Below are 17,649 nucleotides of genomic sequence, written 5' to 3'. Positions count from 1 at the left end.
AATTTTTGTAATCAAGCTATAATTTACTATCAGAAAGGGATATGTTTTATAAAAATACAAAGCAGGATAAGGAGATTGGGTATAAGCACTGGGTTCAGAGAGCATGCTGCTTTACCCAAAATGGAGAGGAAGGCCTTCCCTGAAGAAGCAACATTGCAGAAGAGCCATGAACGAGGTTCAGGAACCAGCCAGGAAGCTGCACAGAGGAAGAACATTCCAGGCCCAGGGTCTGAGGTAGAGCCTTCCGTGTGGTGATCTTGAGGATCCCTCATGCAGGATCAGCACACTGAAGGGCAGTGATGGGGTGAGTGGTGAGATATGGGGTCAGAGAAGTAAGCATGGACTAGATCGGGAAGGGCCCTGAAGCACATAATTTTCAAATGTATTCCAGCTGTTGTGGAAGCCATCTGGGTAGTTTGAGCAGAGGAGTGTCACAATCAAAATGTTTCAGAAGGATGATTTTGACTGCTATGTGGACAGGTTCTGTGGGGTGACAAGATGGAAACAGGGAAATGAACTTGAGGGCTACTGTAGTTGTACAGGAGCGACCAAGGGTGGATGAGGATTAGGGTAGATAGGAGTGGCAGCGTTGAAGATGATGAAATGTCAAACCTAAGAGTGACTCGAAAGTAGTGGCCTGGTACACGGTCCTGCCATTTACTACTATAGAGGCAATTGAAGGAGCCCGTTCGGAGGGGGGAATGAGTTCTTTTTGGAATACACTAGGTTTGATATGCCTGTTGGACATCCAACAGAGGCAACAGTTGGGTGTATCTCAGTCTAGAGTTTGAGACATTGGGACTGGAAATACAAATCTGAGTCATCTGCTAAGAAAGGCAATTTAGGAGTGTGGGTCTAGCATGTGAGTAAAGAGAGAAGAGCAAAGTCTAAGAATCTGGCCTTGGATACTGCATCATCTAGAGCAAAAAAAAAAAAAAAAAAAGGAGCCAAAAAAGTAGACTGAGAGCAGTAGTCAGTAAACGTGGTGTTCTGGGAGCCAAGTGAAGAAGAGTTTTCCTCAAGGAGAGTATGATCAAGTGGGCCAAATGCTGTTAAAAATAAAAAGGTAGGACTTGAAATGACCGCTGTATTTGGGTGTATGATAGCCATTGAGTTGGGCCCTGACATGTGTTTTTTTAATGGAGTGGTGATGCACAAAATTTTGATTTGAGAGAGTTCAAGAGAATAAGAAAATGAAAACAACTAGTGTAGACAAGTCCAAGATTCACTGTAAATGGGAGCAAAGTAACTGGGCAATAGTTAGAGAGGAATTTAGAGTCACAGAAGCTTTTTTCTTATGGAAATTACAGGGTGTTTGTATGCTGATGGAAAGATTCAGTAGAGAGGGAAAAGGTAATGACACAGAAGACAGGAGAGAAGTTTTAGAAAGCCCTTAGAGGCCTCCACTATATAAGCAGTGGAGTTGACAGTAGTCAGGAGCCCACTGCGCATCCAGAGGTGGAGGGAAGGAAGGGTATCTGGGTTGGTTAGAAGATTCCATATGGGAAGATACAGAGGTTCTCACCGGATTGCTACTTTTTTCTCAGTGAAATAAAATATGCAGGCTGAGGAAGGAGGGTTGGTTGTTTGAAGAGAGGAGGGCTGTGGACAGGGAGTTGGAGCCTGCTAGAAGGTCGTGAGCACAAATGTCCCCAAACATTGCAAACCCAAATTCATCATCCCATGACCTCCATGATTCTCTTCCTAAAGTGAAATAACAGTAGTTTTAAAGAAATTCTATTTGAAAACACACACACATTCCTTTTTTTATAAAGATTTTATTTATTTATTTGAGAGAGAGAGAATGAGAGATAGAGAGCACAAGAGGGAAGAGGGTCAGAGGGAGAAGCAGACTCCCTGCAGAGCAGGGAGCCAGATGTGGGACTCGATCCCGGGACTCCAGGATCATGACCTGAGCTGAAGGCAGTCGCTTAACCAACTGAGCCACCCAAGCGCCCCCCACACACACATTTCTTACTCTCAAAATTTACAATGATTTCTAAAGGATGTATGGATAATGATTGGACCCAAACTCCAAAATAAGGATTATTTGTGTTGAACTACTGGAAAATGTATATATTTTATGAGAACAGGGATTTTTATATCGTTCATTGCAGTATTCCCACTGCCTAGCACCTAGTTAGTAAACTGAAAATATTGTCATTGAATAAATGAATTGTTATAGCACATACATCATATAAATACAGTACAGGCATCTAGCTAACGGTCAGTAATAACAGAGTGTCCCAAAAGTTGTAGTGATGTTTTAAGCTTCATAACTTTAGAAGTATAAATGCTATAAGCCTACAAAAACATCCTGTGAAAGTTAACTTATTTATACTTCTTATATCTTTACATAGTTTTGTGTATTTTAAAAAATAATGTTTAATTTTAATCTTTTGTTTCAATGTTTATCACACTGGCAGAGCCTGAAAAAATTAAATTATTTATTATTTAAAATTCATAAATCACAATAAGAAAATAAGAAATGTAAACAACTCAACTTTCAAAGGATGTTTTTGTAATTTCATAGCATTTACACTTTTGAAGGTCTTTTTTTTTTGGTGGTTATTTTTTATTTTATTTTATTATGTTATATTAATCACCATACATTACATCATTAGATTTTGATGTAGTGTTCCATGATTCATTGTTTGTGTATAACATCCAGTGCTCCATTCAATACGTGCCCTCTTTAATACCCATCACCAGGCTAACACATCCCCTACCCCCCTCCCCTCTAGAACTCTCAGTTTGTTTCTCAGAGTCCATAGTCTCTCATGGTTCATCTCCCCCTCCGATTTCCCCCCTTCATTTTTCCCTTCCTACTATCTTTTTTTTTTCTAGCATATAATATATTGTTTCAGAGGTACAGGTCTGTGATTCATCAGTCTTACACAATTCACAGTGCTCACCATAGCACATACCCTCCCCAATGTCTATCACCCAGCCGCCCCATCACTCCCACCCCCACCATTCCAGAAACCCTCACTTTGTTTCCTGAGATTAGGAATTCCTCATATCAGTGAGATCATGTGACACATGTCTTTCTCTGATTATTTCGCTTAGCATAATACCCTCTAGATCCATCCACGCTGTTGCAAGTGGCAAGATTTGGGGTTTTTTTAATGGCTGCATAATATTTCATTGTGTGTGTGTGTGTGTGTGTGTGTGTGTGTACACCATATCTTCTTTATCCATTCATCTGTCTATGGACATCTTGGCTCTTTTCATAGTTCAGCTATTATGGGCATTGCTGCTATAAACATCAGGGTGTACGTACCCCTTCGGATGACTACATTGCTATCTTTGGGGTAAATACCCATTAGGGCAATTGCTGGTTTTACAGTAGCTCTATTTTCAAATTTTGAGGAACTGCCATACTATTTTCGAGAGTGGCTGCACCAGCTTGCATTCCCACCAACAGTGTAGGAGGATTCCCCTTTCTCTGCGTCCTCACTAACATCTGTCCTTTCCTGACTTGTTAATTTTGGCCATTCTGACTGTGTGAGGTGGTATCTCAATGAGGTTTTGATTTGGATTTCCCTGATGCTGAGCCACTTGAATGTCTTCGTGGGAAAAATGTCTGTTCATGTCTTCTGCCCATTTCTTGATTGGATTATTTGTTCTCTGGGTGTTGAGTTTGATAAGTTCTTTATAAATTTTGGACACTAGCCCTTTATCTGATATGTCATTTGCAAATATCTTCTCCCATTCTGTCAGCTGTCTTTTGGTTTTTTTGACTGTTTCCTTTGATCATGCCAGTCTTTTCTGGCATGTCAGGTCTCTGTGGATAGGTCTGCTGCCTATCTAATGTTTCTACCATAGTAGGTTACAGACCTCTTGTCCCAAGTTGCTTTCAGGATTTTCTCTTTGTTTCTGAGATTTGTGAGTTTTACTATTAGATTTCGAGGTGCTGACCTATTTTTATTGATTTTTGAGGGGGGTTCTCTGTGCCTCCTGGATTTTGATGCCTGTTTCCTTCCCCAAATTAGGGAAGTTGTCTGCTATAATTTGCTCCAATATACCTTCTGCCCCCCTCTCTCTCTTTCTTCTTCTTCTGGGATCCCAATTATTCTAATGTTGTTTTGCTTTATGGTATCACTTATCTCTCGAATTCTGCCCTCGTGATCCAGTAGTTGTTTATCTCTCTTTTTCTCAGCTTCTTTATTCTCAATCGTTTGGTCTTCTATATCACTAATTCTCTCTTCTGCATAATTTATCCTAGCAGTTAGAGCCTCCATTTTTGATTGCACCTCATTAATAGCCTTTTTGATTTAGACTTGGTTAGATTTTTAGGTCTTTTATTTCTCCAGAGAGGGATCCTCTAGTATCTTCTGTGCTTTTTTCAAGCCCAGCTAGTATATTTATAATGGTCATTCTGAACTGTAGTTCCAACATCTTACTAATGTCTGTATTGATTAGGTCCCTGGCAGTCGGTACTGCCTCTTCTTTTTTTTGAGGTGAGTTTTTCCGTATTGCCATTTTGTCCAGAGGAGATTAGATGAATGAGAGAACAGAATGCTAAAAAAAATGCTAAAAGGGTAACAATGACCCCAGAAAAATATAAACTAATCAGAAGAGACCCAAAACTGGGGGAAAAGAAAGGGGGGGGAAGAATATGATCAGGCTGGTGAATATAACAGAGCCTATAACACCTAGATTTTGGGTGTATTTTGGTCTGTTAGAAGAAATTGCCTCCCAAAATTTTAAAGAAAGAAAAACTTATACAAAAATAAGGGTAAATGTGATGAAGGGATGGAATATGACTGTAAGGATGAAAATTAAAAAAGATTTTTAAAAAGAAATTGATAAGAAGTTGGTTGAAAAAGGAATGAAAAAATTTTTAAAAAAAAGAGAGAGAGAGAATGTGATCAGGCGGGAGACTAGGACAATGTCATACATTAGATTTAGGGTATATTTTGGTCTGTTAGAAGAAACCATATCCCAAAATTTTAAAGAAAGAAAAACTTATATATATACAAAAAATAAGGTTAAATACAATGAAGAGATAGACTGTAAAAATGAAAAATTAAAAAAGATTTTAAAAGCAGAATTGATAAGATGTTGGTTGAAAAGGAAAGAAGAAAAACTCATCTAAAAAAATAGAAAAAGAAAAAAATAAAGAAAATTAAAAAGAATTAACTTTGAAAGACTAAAGAATCATGGTAAAAAAGCCATGGATTCTATGTGCAGTATTCCCCTAGTGCTGGAGTTCTGCCATTCTCTTTGATCGGTAAACTTGGTCTTGGCTGGCTGTTCTTGCAGATCTTCTGGGGGAGGGGCCTGTTGCCGTGGTTCCCAAATGTCTTTGCTGGAGGCGGAATTCCCCCGCCCTTATCGGTCTGGGCTAAGTAATCTGCTGGGGTTTGCTCTTGGGAGCTTTTGTTCCCTGCAAGCTTTCCCTACAGCTTTGGAGGACGAGAGTGGAAATGGCAGCCTCCCAATCTCTGCCCTGGAGGAGCAGAGAACTCAGGCCCTGCTCCTCAGTGCACCCCCAGAGAAAAACAATCACGGCTGTCTCCCCAGTCTCCAGCCACACTCCGTGCTCACCTGGCCTGTGACCGAGCGTTTCTATCTCTGGCACCCAACCCCATGTGGAGTCTCCAAACCCAGCAGATCCCTGCGGTGCACTCCCGCACCACTCCTCCCAGGGGAGGAAGGGGAGTCTCCCCGGATCTGCCGCTTGTTGGGTCCCTGCTGGAGGAGCAGTGGCCTGACTGTGCCACAGAACATGGTTTATGGCAACCCCAAGCTGAGAGCCCATGCCTTGGCTCCTTCTCTGCAGCTGGCTTCCCTGCTCTGATACCTGGGAGCTCTGCCGCACTCAGGCACCCCTGGTCTTTCTGTGACCCCCAAGGGTCCTGAGACCACACTGTCCCTGTGAGGTTTCCACCCCTCACTTAGCCACTGGAGCGATGTCCCTCAGCAGAGCTGACTTCTAAAAGTTCTGATTTTGTGCTCCGCTGCTCTATCACTTGCCAGAAGCGGCCAACGGAGGTCCCCTCCCCCGCGATCTATCCTCCCGAATATCACCTCAGATTCACTTCTCTGCACGTCCTACCTTCCAGAAAGTGGTCGCTTTTCTGTTCAGAGAGTTGCTCGTATTCTTTTCTTCGATCTCCTGTTGAGTTCGTGGGTGTTCTGAATGGTCTGAGAGCTATCCAGCTGTATTCCTGGGACCAGACGAAATTTAGGTCTCCTCCTCCCCCCTACCCTTTTGAAGTTCTTAAAGCTGAAAACCACACTAAGATTTTTGGGACACCCTGTATGTATGAGCCACAGAGAGTGGTGTGATGGAGCATATCAGTCCCCATTTCTTCCCCCTCTGGTCCAGCCTGGACGCTCTTCTAAAGGTCCTGCACAAGAGATGCCTCCTTCTTACCTCCCATTACTGGTCAGAGGTAGTGCTGGACTTGAGCTTGGGTCATTCCAAGCACAATCTTTGAGACTGAGGGCTGGGCTCTTTTGCAGGCTCTACCCTTGCTTCTCTGTATGATGAGCTGTCACACAGGGACCTTCATTTTCCCTCTGCTGTTAGAGGTCTGGGCCTCTCCAAAAACTGCATCTTCCCCTCCCTGCAGAGCCTACATAGGCAACTTGAAAGAGTCCTCCTACCCCCTTGGCTAATAGGTCTCTCTTCTCCTGAAATAGGGATCCAGGGCAGTGACACTTCCTTTGTAACAGCTCCAGGGCAACCCCAGACCAGGAGAGAAGAGCGTTTGCTCAGTGCCTACAGATTTCTGGATAGGATTTGAACAGAGCTCCTCTGTTGTAGAGAGTTCCCCCCGGGGTGAATAAGGAACAAAAGCTTGCAACTTAGCATCTCCACTGGACAGTTTTATTGTTCCTCCCCCACTGCCCACAGCTAATATCCAGAGAACAGAGGGGAGGAGAGCAAAGACAAAGCAGAGGAAGAACACGGAAGGGACGAAACATCCTCTCGTCAGCAGAGTTTGTTAAGGCAGCGCTGGGCCAGGTCATCAGAAGAGAGGCCAACGGTGAGCTTGGGCCATCCCTCCACCACCACCATGAGGCATCCAGCTGAGCCATCTGAGCCATCTGCACCGTGGGACCCCCCAAGCCCACTTTTCCTGCATTCTAACCCCCTACCCATCCAGATGATTCTCACCTAGAACCACAGATCTGTGCAACGTGCATAGAACAATGGTCAGCACACAGAAATACCAAATGTCAACCTCTTTGCTTGCTATGCAGAGTTTCACTGATTTGTATTATTTGTCCCTTTTAAAATTGGGCATTTTCTATACAGGGAGAGAGAGAATCCTCAAGAAGATTTCCTGCCCAATGCAGAGCCCAGCGCCGGGCTCAATCCCAGGACTCTTGATTTCGACCAGAGTCGAAATCAAATGTCGGACGCTTAACCAACTGAGCCACCCAGGCACCCGATAAAGCACCTTTCATACATATGTTGGCCATTGGTATATGTTGTTTGGAAAAATGTATTCAAGTTTTTGCCCATTTTTTAACCTAAATGTTAAGTGAATGGATAAAGAAAATGTGGTATATATTTAAAACAGAATATTATTCAGCTTTAAAAGAAAAGGGCAATCTTGCCATTCAGAAAGACATAGATGGACATGAAGGACATTATACTAAATGTTACAAGCCAGACACAGAAGGACAAACACTATCAGATCTCAATTATATGTATAATCTAAAATAGTCATAGAAACAGAGGATGGTAGGATGGTAGTTGCCAGGGGCTGGAGGAAGGGGGAAATAAGGAGGTGATGATCAAAGGGTACAAAATTTTAATTATGTAAAGCAACACACAGATCAATGGAACAGAATAGAAAACCCCAGAAATAAACCCACAATTATATGGTCAATTAATCTTTGACAAAGCAGGAAAGAATATCCAATGGGGAAAAGTCTCTTCAACAAATGGTCTTGGGAAAACTGGACAGCAACATGCAAAAGAATGAAACTGAACCATGTTCTCACACCATACACAAAAATAAATTCAAAATGGATTAGACCTAAATGTGTGACCTGAAACCATAAAAATCCTCAAAGAGAGCATAGGCAGTAATCTCTCTGACATCAGCCATAGCAAAATTTTTCTAGCTATGTCTCCTGAGGCAAGGAAAATAAAAGCAAAAATAAACTATTGGGACTTCTTCAAAATAAAAACCTTCTGCACAGTGAAGGAAATAATCAACAAAACTAAACAGCAACCAATGGAATGGGAGAACTGCAAGTGACATATCTGTTAAAGGGTTAGTATCCAAAATATATAAAGAACTAACACAACTCAACACAAGAAAAACAAATGATCCAATTAAAAATGGTCAGAAGGGGTGGGGGGATGGGTTAGCCTGGTGATGGGTATTAAAGAGGGCACATTCTGCGTGGAGCACTGGGTGTTATGCACAAACAATGAATCATGGAACACTACATCAAAAACTAATGATGTAATGTATGGTGATTAACATAACAATAAAAAATTTTTAAAAAAGAAACACCAAAAAAATAATAATAATAAAAAAATAAAAATGGTCAGAAGACATGAACAGATATTTCTCCAAAGAAGACATACAGATGGCCAACAGACACATGAAAATATGTTCAACATCACTCATCTTAAGGGAAATGCAGATCAAAACTGCAATGAGATATCACCTCACACCTGTCTGATGGCTAAAATCAAAAACACAAGAAACAAGTGTTCCCAAGGATGTGGAGAAAAAGGACCCCTCATGCACTATTGGTGGGAGTATAAACTGGTGCAGCCACAGTGGAAAACTGTATGGAGGTTCCTCAAAAGGTTAAAAATAGAACTACCCTATGATCCAGCAATTGCAATACTAGGTATTTACCCAAAGAATACAAAACCATGAATTCAAAAGATTACATGCACCCCTATGTTTATAGGAGCATTATTTACAATAGCCAAATTATGGAGGCAGCCCAAGTATCCATTGGTTGATGAATGGATGAAGGAGATGTGGTATATACACACAGTGGAATATTAATCAACCATAAAAAAGAATGACATCTTGCCATTTGCAAAGACATGGATGAAGCTAGAGTATAATGCTAAATGAAATAAGTCAGAGAAAGACAAACACCATATGATTTCACCCGTATGTGGAACTTAAGAAACAAAACAAATGAGCAAAGGGGAAAAAAAAGACACTGAGAGGCAAACCAAGAAACATACTCCTAACTATAGAGAATAAACAGATGGTTACCAGAGGGGAGGCAGGTGGGGGAATGGGTGAAATAGGCAATTGGGATTAAGGAGGGCACTTGTTTTGATGAACACCGGGTGTTGTATGGAAGTGTTGAATTACTATATTGTACACCTGAAAATGATATTACACTGCATGTTTAACTATACTAAAATTAAAATTTAAAAATTTAAAAATTTAAAAATTAAATTATGTAAGGCAAGTTCTGGAGAACTACTATACAGTATGATTGTTATAGCTAACAATACATTGTATTCTGAAAATTTGCTAAGAAGATAGAGCTTATGTTAAATATTCTTCCCACAGGTAAGAATAATAGTAATAATTATAATAAAGGGGGCAGGAGGAAACTGAGAGGTGATGGCCTTGAAGGTAATGATATATTCATGGGTGTGTACTCATCCCCACACTCATCGAGTAATATACCTAAGTATGTACTAGCTTTTTACATGTCAATAATAACAACAATAATTTGAGAAGACATTTCAATAATTGACAGAAGCTTAGAAAAGCAGCCTCTTTGTTTGGGCCAGAGCAGACTACACACAGAACTGTTTTACTTCTGTCACCTTCCTCCCCAGAGAGGGGAGTCTCTGCAGATTATATCCCTTGCTTTTGATCTGAACAGTGAGAACTGTAATATAAATAAAATACTTTTCAAACAGTATCAGGCTGATACTGGAAGGTTACCAAAATAATTACAGGTGTTTTATCCTAAAAAACACACAAAATTGTGGCAAAGAGAGAAAAATCTTAATTTTCAAATAGTTGGCATATGACCATGTTTTTTAACACTTTACAATTGAAATTTTGAGACATAAGAAAGTAAAAGAGAAAAGTAAAATGAAGAACCAAGAATCCACCACTCATATTCAACGTGCTGTTAACAAAAGATGGACATCCTGGCTTCTTCAGTTCTCCATTCTCCTTATACCTAACTACAGTTTTTTTTTTTTACACTTTTGACATTTTTTATATTTTTTTTACTTTTTTTTTAAATCCAGAAATATATTATTTCACCCACAAATACTTCTATGTATATCATTAAACATTACAAATTCCTTTATCAAGATATACAAAATATCTTTATCATTGATGCATATAAAAATAACAATTATTTAATATCAAATAGAGAATCAGTGCTCAAATGTGTCCAATGATCTCAGTAAGGTTTGGCTTTTACAGCTGGTGCATTTGAATCCAGATCTAAACAGTGTATCTTTGTTTAGTTTGAATAGGTCATATATTTCTTGACTGTCTTTTAATCACTAAGTTCCTCTTCCCCTTTTTTTATTATTTTCGTTTATTTGTTGAAGAAACTAGTTCATTTGTCCACAGATTTTTCTCACATTCTCTATTTGGTGTATTACAATCAATTAATGTTGTTTAACACGTTCCTCTATTTCTACAGTTCCTGTAAAAGCAAAAAGAAAAATAGGCTTTATCAGAATCAGGCTTGAATTTGGCAAGAGTAATTGTCTCTCAAGAACAGACCAGGAGAAGAATCCTTAAGTGGGGGGCGCCTGGGTGACTCAGTCGGTGGAGCGGCAGACTCTTGATTTCTCCTCAGGTCATGACCTCAGGGTCTGTCGGGCTCCCTGCTGGGGAGGCAGGAGTCTGCTTGAGGAGTCTCTCTCTACCTCTCCCTCCGCCCCTCCCCTGCTTGCTCTTGCACTCTCTCTCTCTCAAATGAATAAATAAAATAAATCTTAAAAAAAAAATTCCTCAAGTGGCCTACACGGGGGTTCTGCCCCATCATTTCACATGAGATGTCACACCTTTCTTTACTTCAGTAGGTCCATTCCAGCATGTGAACAAAGAGTTAACATCAGGGCATGTCATCCTGAAATCCGCACTGCCGCAGCTGGAACCAGAGGTGCCAGGGGCTGGGGGGCACTCTATGAATCTCCTCAAAGAGTTCAAGCATTCCCAGAAGCAACCTTCCATGAAATCTGGTATAGAGGAAGGAAAAGAAAGACTGGAAATTACATAGCACCCAGACTTTCCTCGAAGCTGTTAATCATACTTACTACATAATCCTCATATGGCATTTTAGTCATTGTTCACATGCTATTTCTTCAACTAAATTTTAAACTCTGGTAATAAGGGGGCAGAATCATGTCATTTTATGTTTATGCCCCTGGATCCTTGGAAAATTCCAGGCACACATAAGAGTTCACTAAATCTTGTCCGAATATTTGAATTAATTAACTTAATAGTTAACCACAACCTTATATTAGTCAGTGCTAAATGGAAGAAGGTAGCATTGAGCCATATAGATACCTAGTTTACCGAGAGCATCACTGTGTGACATAGAGTTTCCATAGGGTGTCCAAGGAGGAGAATGGGGATTCTGGAATCTTTCTAGCAGTAGAACAATTAAAGGGAAAAAAAGATGTTTAAATGAAGAGATGAGGGATAATTAGGAGATATTATTGGGCGCCTGGGTGGCTCAGTTGGTTAAGCGACTGCCTTCGGCTCAGGTCATGATCCTGGAGTTCCAGGATCAAGTCCCGCATCGGGCTCCTGGCTCAGCGGGGAGTCTGCTTCTCCCTCTGACCCTCCCTCCTCTCATGTGCTCTCTCTCTCTCTCATTCTCTCTCTCAAATAAATAAATCAATAAAATCTTTTTTTAAAAAAGGAGATATTATTTATGCTCATTGTTCTAAAGCACTCAAGCTGCCTAAGACTGGGACAGCCTCACAAAACCACAGCTGTACTTGCTGGACGGTAAGAGTCAGCAGGACCCTCTCTCGAAGATGCTGGGAGTCAGGACGGGCACCCTCGACGTGTCCAAACGCAAGTGTCTGTGATTCAAGGTGGACAAGCTCAGCATGCCTCCACAGCAGGTGCTCCTAAAAATAAAGACCCACAGGAAACCAAGCCACAGTGAAAGTTATCCATGACAGTGAAAGAATGAACTGCCCAACTAAATACTATTAATACAACTACACTCATAAGTGTGAGAACCAGCCTCCTTTCCCAGGAAAATTTCCTTATCCCACCTAAGCACACGGAAACACTCTGGTCACATCCAAAGCTCACGCCTGAGGATGAAGACCCCTCCTCTTGACTCAACTCAGGAAACAGGCCTCATAGGTACTCGAGGGACTCCTTCCAAATTTCCCCGTGGTTAGGTTTCCAAGGAGTCTGGTTGAAGCCCCATCCTCCCTGCTAGTCTCCTGCCTTATTTCTAGTACATTTCCTGAACTGAAAAACTTTCCAGTGTCTACCAAAGTCACTGGATATGAGCATCTAATCATTTTCAGTTGCTACATTAAAAATTACCATCACAAACTTAGTGGCTTAAAACATGTATTTATTACCTCATACTTTCCATGGGTCCAAAGTCCAGGCACACTAGAGCTGAGCTCTCTGCTTAGAGTCTCACAGGCTGAAATGGTGTGAGCTGGGGCTGTGGTCTCCTCTGGGATTCAAGGTCCTCTCAAGTCTATTCAGGTTGTTGGCAGAATTCTATTCCTAACAGTTGTAGGACTGAGGTCACATTTTCTGGCTAGATGTCAGCTAGGGGCTTCCCTTAGGTCTTAGCCACATGGTTCCTCCATAGGTAGTTCACAGCATGGCTGTTTGCTTTTTTCCAGGCCAGCAGGGGAGTGTCTGCTCCTGCTTCACTTAAGGTTCACCTGATTAGGTCGGGCCCACCCAGGATAATAGGATAATCTCCCTTTTGCCATGAAGGGTAGCATAATGACTTAGAGTGATACACACGATATTCACAGGTCCTGCCCACACTCAAAGGGAGGGGACAACTCAGAGTGTCTACACTCTGAGGGGTGGGAATCTCGGAGGCCTTCTCAAGAATTCTACCTACCACAGTAAGGACAACTAATATGCACTTTTATTTCTTCTTTAAATGTCTTCTTATATATTTGATCATTTTAAGCAAACATATAACAAGAAAACTCTAAGTCTCACTTAAAGGAGTGGGAAATACTCAGCTTATGATTCACTTGGTATTGCTGAGTGAAACTGACAACTTTACCCATGAAGTGATAGCCTAACTCTGGAGCAGGTCGGTACGGTAGCCCAGGGAAGGAACAGCTCAGCTCTTGGAGGTCCCCTCACGGTGGACCTGGCTCCCCCAGCGGCAATTCCCTACTCTGCTCACTGCTGAGGCCCAGCCGCATCTCTGGGTTCAGACAGTCCTTCCACAGTCCCTCCCCAACCTTTCAGAGATTATTTCCACTTCAGGTTAATTTGATCTGTTCTAGCATATCCCATATGGTGAAACATACAGGATGCACTCCTGTGTAGGAAGGCTCCTTTCACTCAGCGTGGAGTTTTCGTGAATCCGCCATGCTGTTACCTGCTATCAAGACTTACTTCTTTTGACAGCTGAGTAGTATAAACACACACCAGAGTTTGTTTTCCATTCCCTTATGGATGGACACCTGTGATTTTCCAGGTTTGGCCTCGTTTGAATAAAACTGCCATGAATATTCTGGTACAAGTGTCTTTGTGTACACTCCTCTTGAGTAAATACTTAGGAATAAAACCGTTGAGTCAGGATAGGTATGTGTATAGCTGTATGAGAAATCGCATGAATGTCTCTCAAAGTGAGAGATTTTATATTCTCAACTGAAGTTGAGGAGATTTCCAGATGCTCCAGATCTCTGCTGACATTTGAAGCTCTCAGGCTTTTTCAACCTTTTTGGTGAGCGTGTCATAGTACCTCACTGTGGTTTTAATCTTCCTTTCATGATGACTAATGATTTTTTTAACGTGATTATTGGACATTCATGCATCTTCCTTGTAAAAGGATTGTTCCAATGTTTTACCCATATTTTATTGAGGAGTTTGGCATTTTATTACCAAGTTGTAGGACTTCTTCACTAGTCCTTTGTTAGATATATGTTTTGCAAATATTTTTCCCAGTCCTCGCCTTGCCAGTTCACTTTCTGAATTGTGCCTTTTGAAGTCTGTCCTATGTCTTTTCATCTTGTTTATGGTTTTTAAATAAAAGGATTTTCATTTTGATGGAGCCATATTTCTCAGTATTTTATGATTTTTAATCTTAAAAACTTCTTCATATCCCAAAATTATAAATAGCATCTCCTATATTTTTTTCTAAACCCTCATAATTTTGTTTTTAATATCTGGTGTCTTCAATCCATCTGAAATTTGTTTATGAGGTGGTTTGAGGTTAAGATCTCAGCCTTTTCTCCAGACGTACAACCAACATCTCAACTACACATATCAAGGAGGCTGTTATCCTCCCTCTTCCCCTTATTTTCCCCTTCTGAATTCTCCTTCAGCTACTGGTTTCCATGGGTCTGACAAACGAGTATGCACTGATGAAGCCAAAATTCTACCCTAGCCTACGGCAGCAACTCCATGGCCTCCTCTCCCTCAGCTGCACAGACTCCCGTCCTCCAGCCTAATGGCAAATATTCCCATATAGAGAGAAAATCTGACACTTCTTTCTCTCCACTGGTATCACTGTGCCAAGTCATCATTATGCCTGATTCAGACTGTAGCCTAAGCCTCGTGACTGGTCTTCCTGCTTCCACCATGATGCCAGCTAACAGAATGATCCTGTTACAACTTGTCAGATCACGTCATCCTTTGCTCTAAACCTCCAAACATTCCCATCACCAAAAGGCAACTTTCTTACCGTAGTCTGCAAGGCTCTCGTGGCCTGGGCCCCCACCCCCTTCCCTCTCTGTCCTCCTCTCTTCCCACTCTCCCACTTGCTGGCCCCATTCCAGACCCATTAGCTTACTTCCTTGCTTCCTAGAATCCCAGCTATCGTTCTCCTGGGCTTAGCAGTGCCTTTTCCACTTTCTGGAATGCTTTTCCCTTATATCTCAATGACCCACTCAATTGCTCAGATCTTACCTTCCCAGTAAGGGTTGCTTTATCTACCTTTTTAAAACTGAAACCTATGCTTCTCTCTACCCCAATCTCAACCCCTATCTCCTACTTTATTCTCCACAGCATTTGTTACCAGCTAACCTATCAGACAATTTACTTATTATGTTTACTGTTTATTATTTTTCCCCTCCATCTAGAATATAGGCTCCACAAAAGACCAGGGATTTTGCCTATTTATAATTGATGCTACTACCTCAAGTGGTCCTTAGCACATTCCAGATTCTCAATAGATGTGTTAAATTGATAGATTGAATTAATAATGATTGAATGAACTGCCTGCTGAATATTACCTGAAATTTCCATAGGCTTCTCACGCTATTAAAAATTGCACTTGTATTATTTTTGCCAAAACCACTCATGTATTTTGCCCACGAGAGATGACCAGAAGAGGCAAGGTTTTGGTGCAGTTCTCTACCTCACCTCCCTCTCCTGTCCGCCTGTCCGCATGTCACCGTCGCCACCAGTAGCAGAGGGGCTCACGGTCTTGTCTTTGCCGGGGTCCCTGCAAAGTCTCCCATAAGCCTCTTTGCCTCTGCTGCAGCTCCCATTTAGTTCCTCCCTTCTTACATAGCCACAGAGATGTTTCTAAAGTCTACATACCATCTTGCCCCTTGTTTGTTCACAATCCTTTCATGACTCCGCTCCTTCTCAGGGCACTAGACAAATGCCCCATTATGGGATACACGTTTGTCCATGACCTGCCCTGCTGAATCCTGCAGCAGCGTCTCCCAGCCCCTGACTCGGCCACTAGCCACACCTGACTCCTGTCTGGTGCCCCGCCACCCCCCTCCCCGGGCTCGTGACCTCAGTCCCTCCCTGAACTTTTCACATACTGTTTCCTTGACCTGGAAATAGCCCTTCTCCACCTGGCTCCTTCCTCTTTCTTCTTTGAGGAGCAACTCAAATTTCCTTTCCTTCTATGTCAGATTTAGTTTTATGTCCTTCTTGCCTGCTCCCATTACCCTCACACTTGGCCTTCCAGTTGTAATTTTTGATCTGCTCATCTGTCTTCCCCACTACATTGTAAACTTCTCTGTGGCAAGAGATCTCTTTCAACTCTATCACTAGGGCCTAGTACAGAGGCTAGTACAGGGTCATAATAAATGTCTAATAAAATAATATGGAACTTGCTGGGGGCAATGCTTGTCCTTCTCTCTCTCTCCCTCACCCTAAGTAGGTTCTCCTGATGTGAAATGCCTTAGAAATGATTGCATTGGCAGCAATTAAATCTAGTGCGGACCACCCTAGGACTCTAAGGTCAGCTGGTTTTGGATGGAAGTGTAACTTTTGCACTTTGATATTTTAGTGGTATAGACAAGAGCTGAACTGGTTATTTTCCCAAATAAGCCTTATCTAGTTATTCCCTGGAAAAGAGGATATGTTCTGGTTTTTCAAGCAGCATGATAACAATTTTAATATGTAATATATTTTCAATCATTACAGAGCAGGTGTGAGCTCCTCCCGCCTTTATTCCTACAAGTCCATGAACCTAGATGCTAGGTACCCATCCTCACTGGGTAAAGTGTGGATGTATGAGAATAACTGGCCTAAGCCTAAATTAAAGAAAAAGAACCCCCCCAAAAAAAGACATCGAAACATTTTTTTAAATGACTAACACTGTGGTTTCTAAACACACATGGGGAACAGTCTCCCTGCATGAGATCAGATGGTGGGAGAGAAGCCCAGAGGGAAAAAGGCCAGGGCAAGCCTCCCCACCTCTCCATCCCCTGGGTCTCACGGCCTCCTGGGTTGCCCTCCTTCCATGAGAAGCACAGAGACTACAGTAGTCAGCATGTGAGGTCAGAAAGTGGGGGAACATTCACTTCCTACCTGCAGAGAACCACAGGAAGCTTTTCATAATTAGGTTTGACCAAACACATCATCATTCATAGACCATTCTTCCTCTAAAGTTGAGTCAAAGAGCAAAGAAAGACACATGAGCTGAGGATGAACTGGCAAGAACAAGGCTTTATACATGAAATCTGGGACAGAAAGTCTGGGCTCACTGGAGTGCATGAGTAAAGAGCAAGGGATGGCCAGAGGCAGCAGGGGGTGTCCGCCAGTTCCAAAATGAGAGGTCGGCCAGGCTAATGGTCAAGGTCAGGAAGGGCTCAGCTGAGGATACACACAGAAAGAACTCTCTTCTACTCTCCATGGTGTAACTTCTCAAGTCTTGATTTCTGACCAGCCTCGTCTGCCCCACACCCTCGGACATACACATACCCCGAGGTGTGAGACCTCCGGCTTGCAGGAGGAAGGAAGAGGTTCTGTTTGTTTGACATAACACTAAGGGGCTGAGCCTCTTCCCAGCAGAGAAAGTTCCATTCACGGAAGCATCCGCTTCTTAATTGCTGAGATCTGCATCTTGCACTCGGAGAATATGAAGAGTGGGTGTTCCTTCACTTCCATCTCCCACAATCCCTGAGCAGTGCCCCAAACAGAAGGCCGAAGTTGGCATTACTCTGACCAAAGGTAGGAACAACAGTGCCTCCGAGCATAGGTATTTTCTCAATAGTGCTGCCCCCTAAAAGTCAAA

The sequence above is a fragment of the Zalophus californianus genome, chromosome 15, assembly GCF_009762305.2.
Source record: "Zalophus californianus isolate mZalCal1 chromosome 15, mZalCal1.pri.v2, whole genome shotgun sequence".
NCBI lineage: Eukaryota > Metazoa > Chordata > Mammalia > Carnivora > Otariidae > Zalophus > Zalophus californianus.
The sequence above is the reverse complement of the archived record's forward strand: the minus strand, read 5'-3'. Positions refer to the sequence as shown.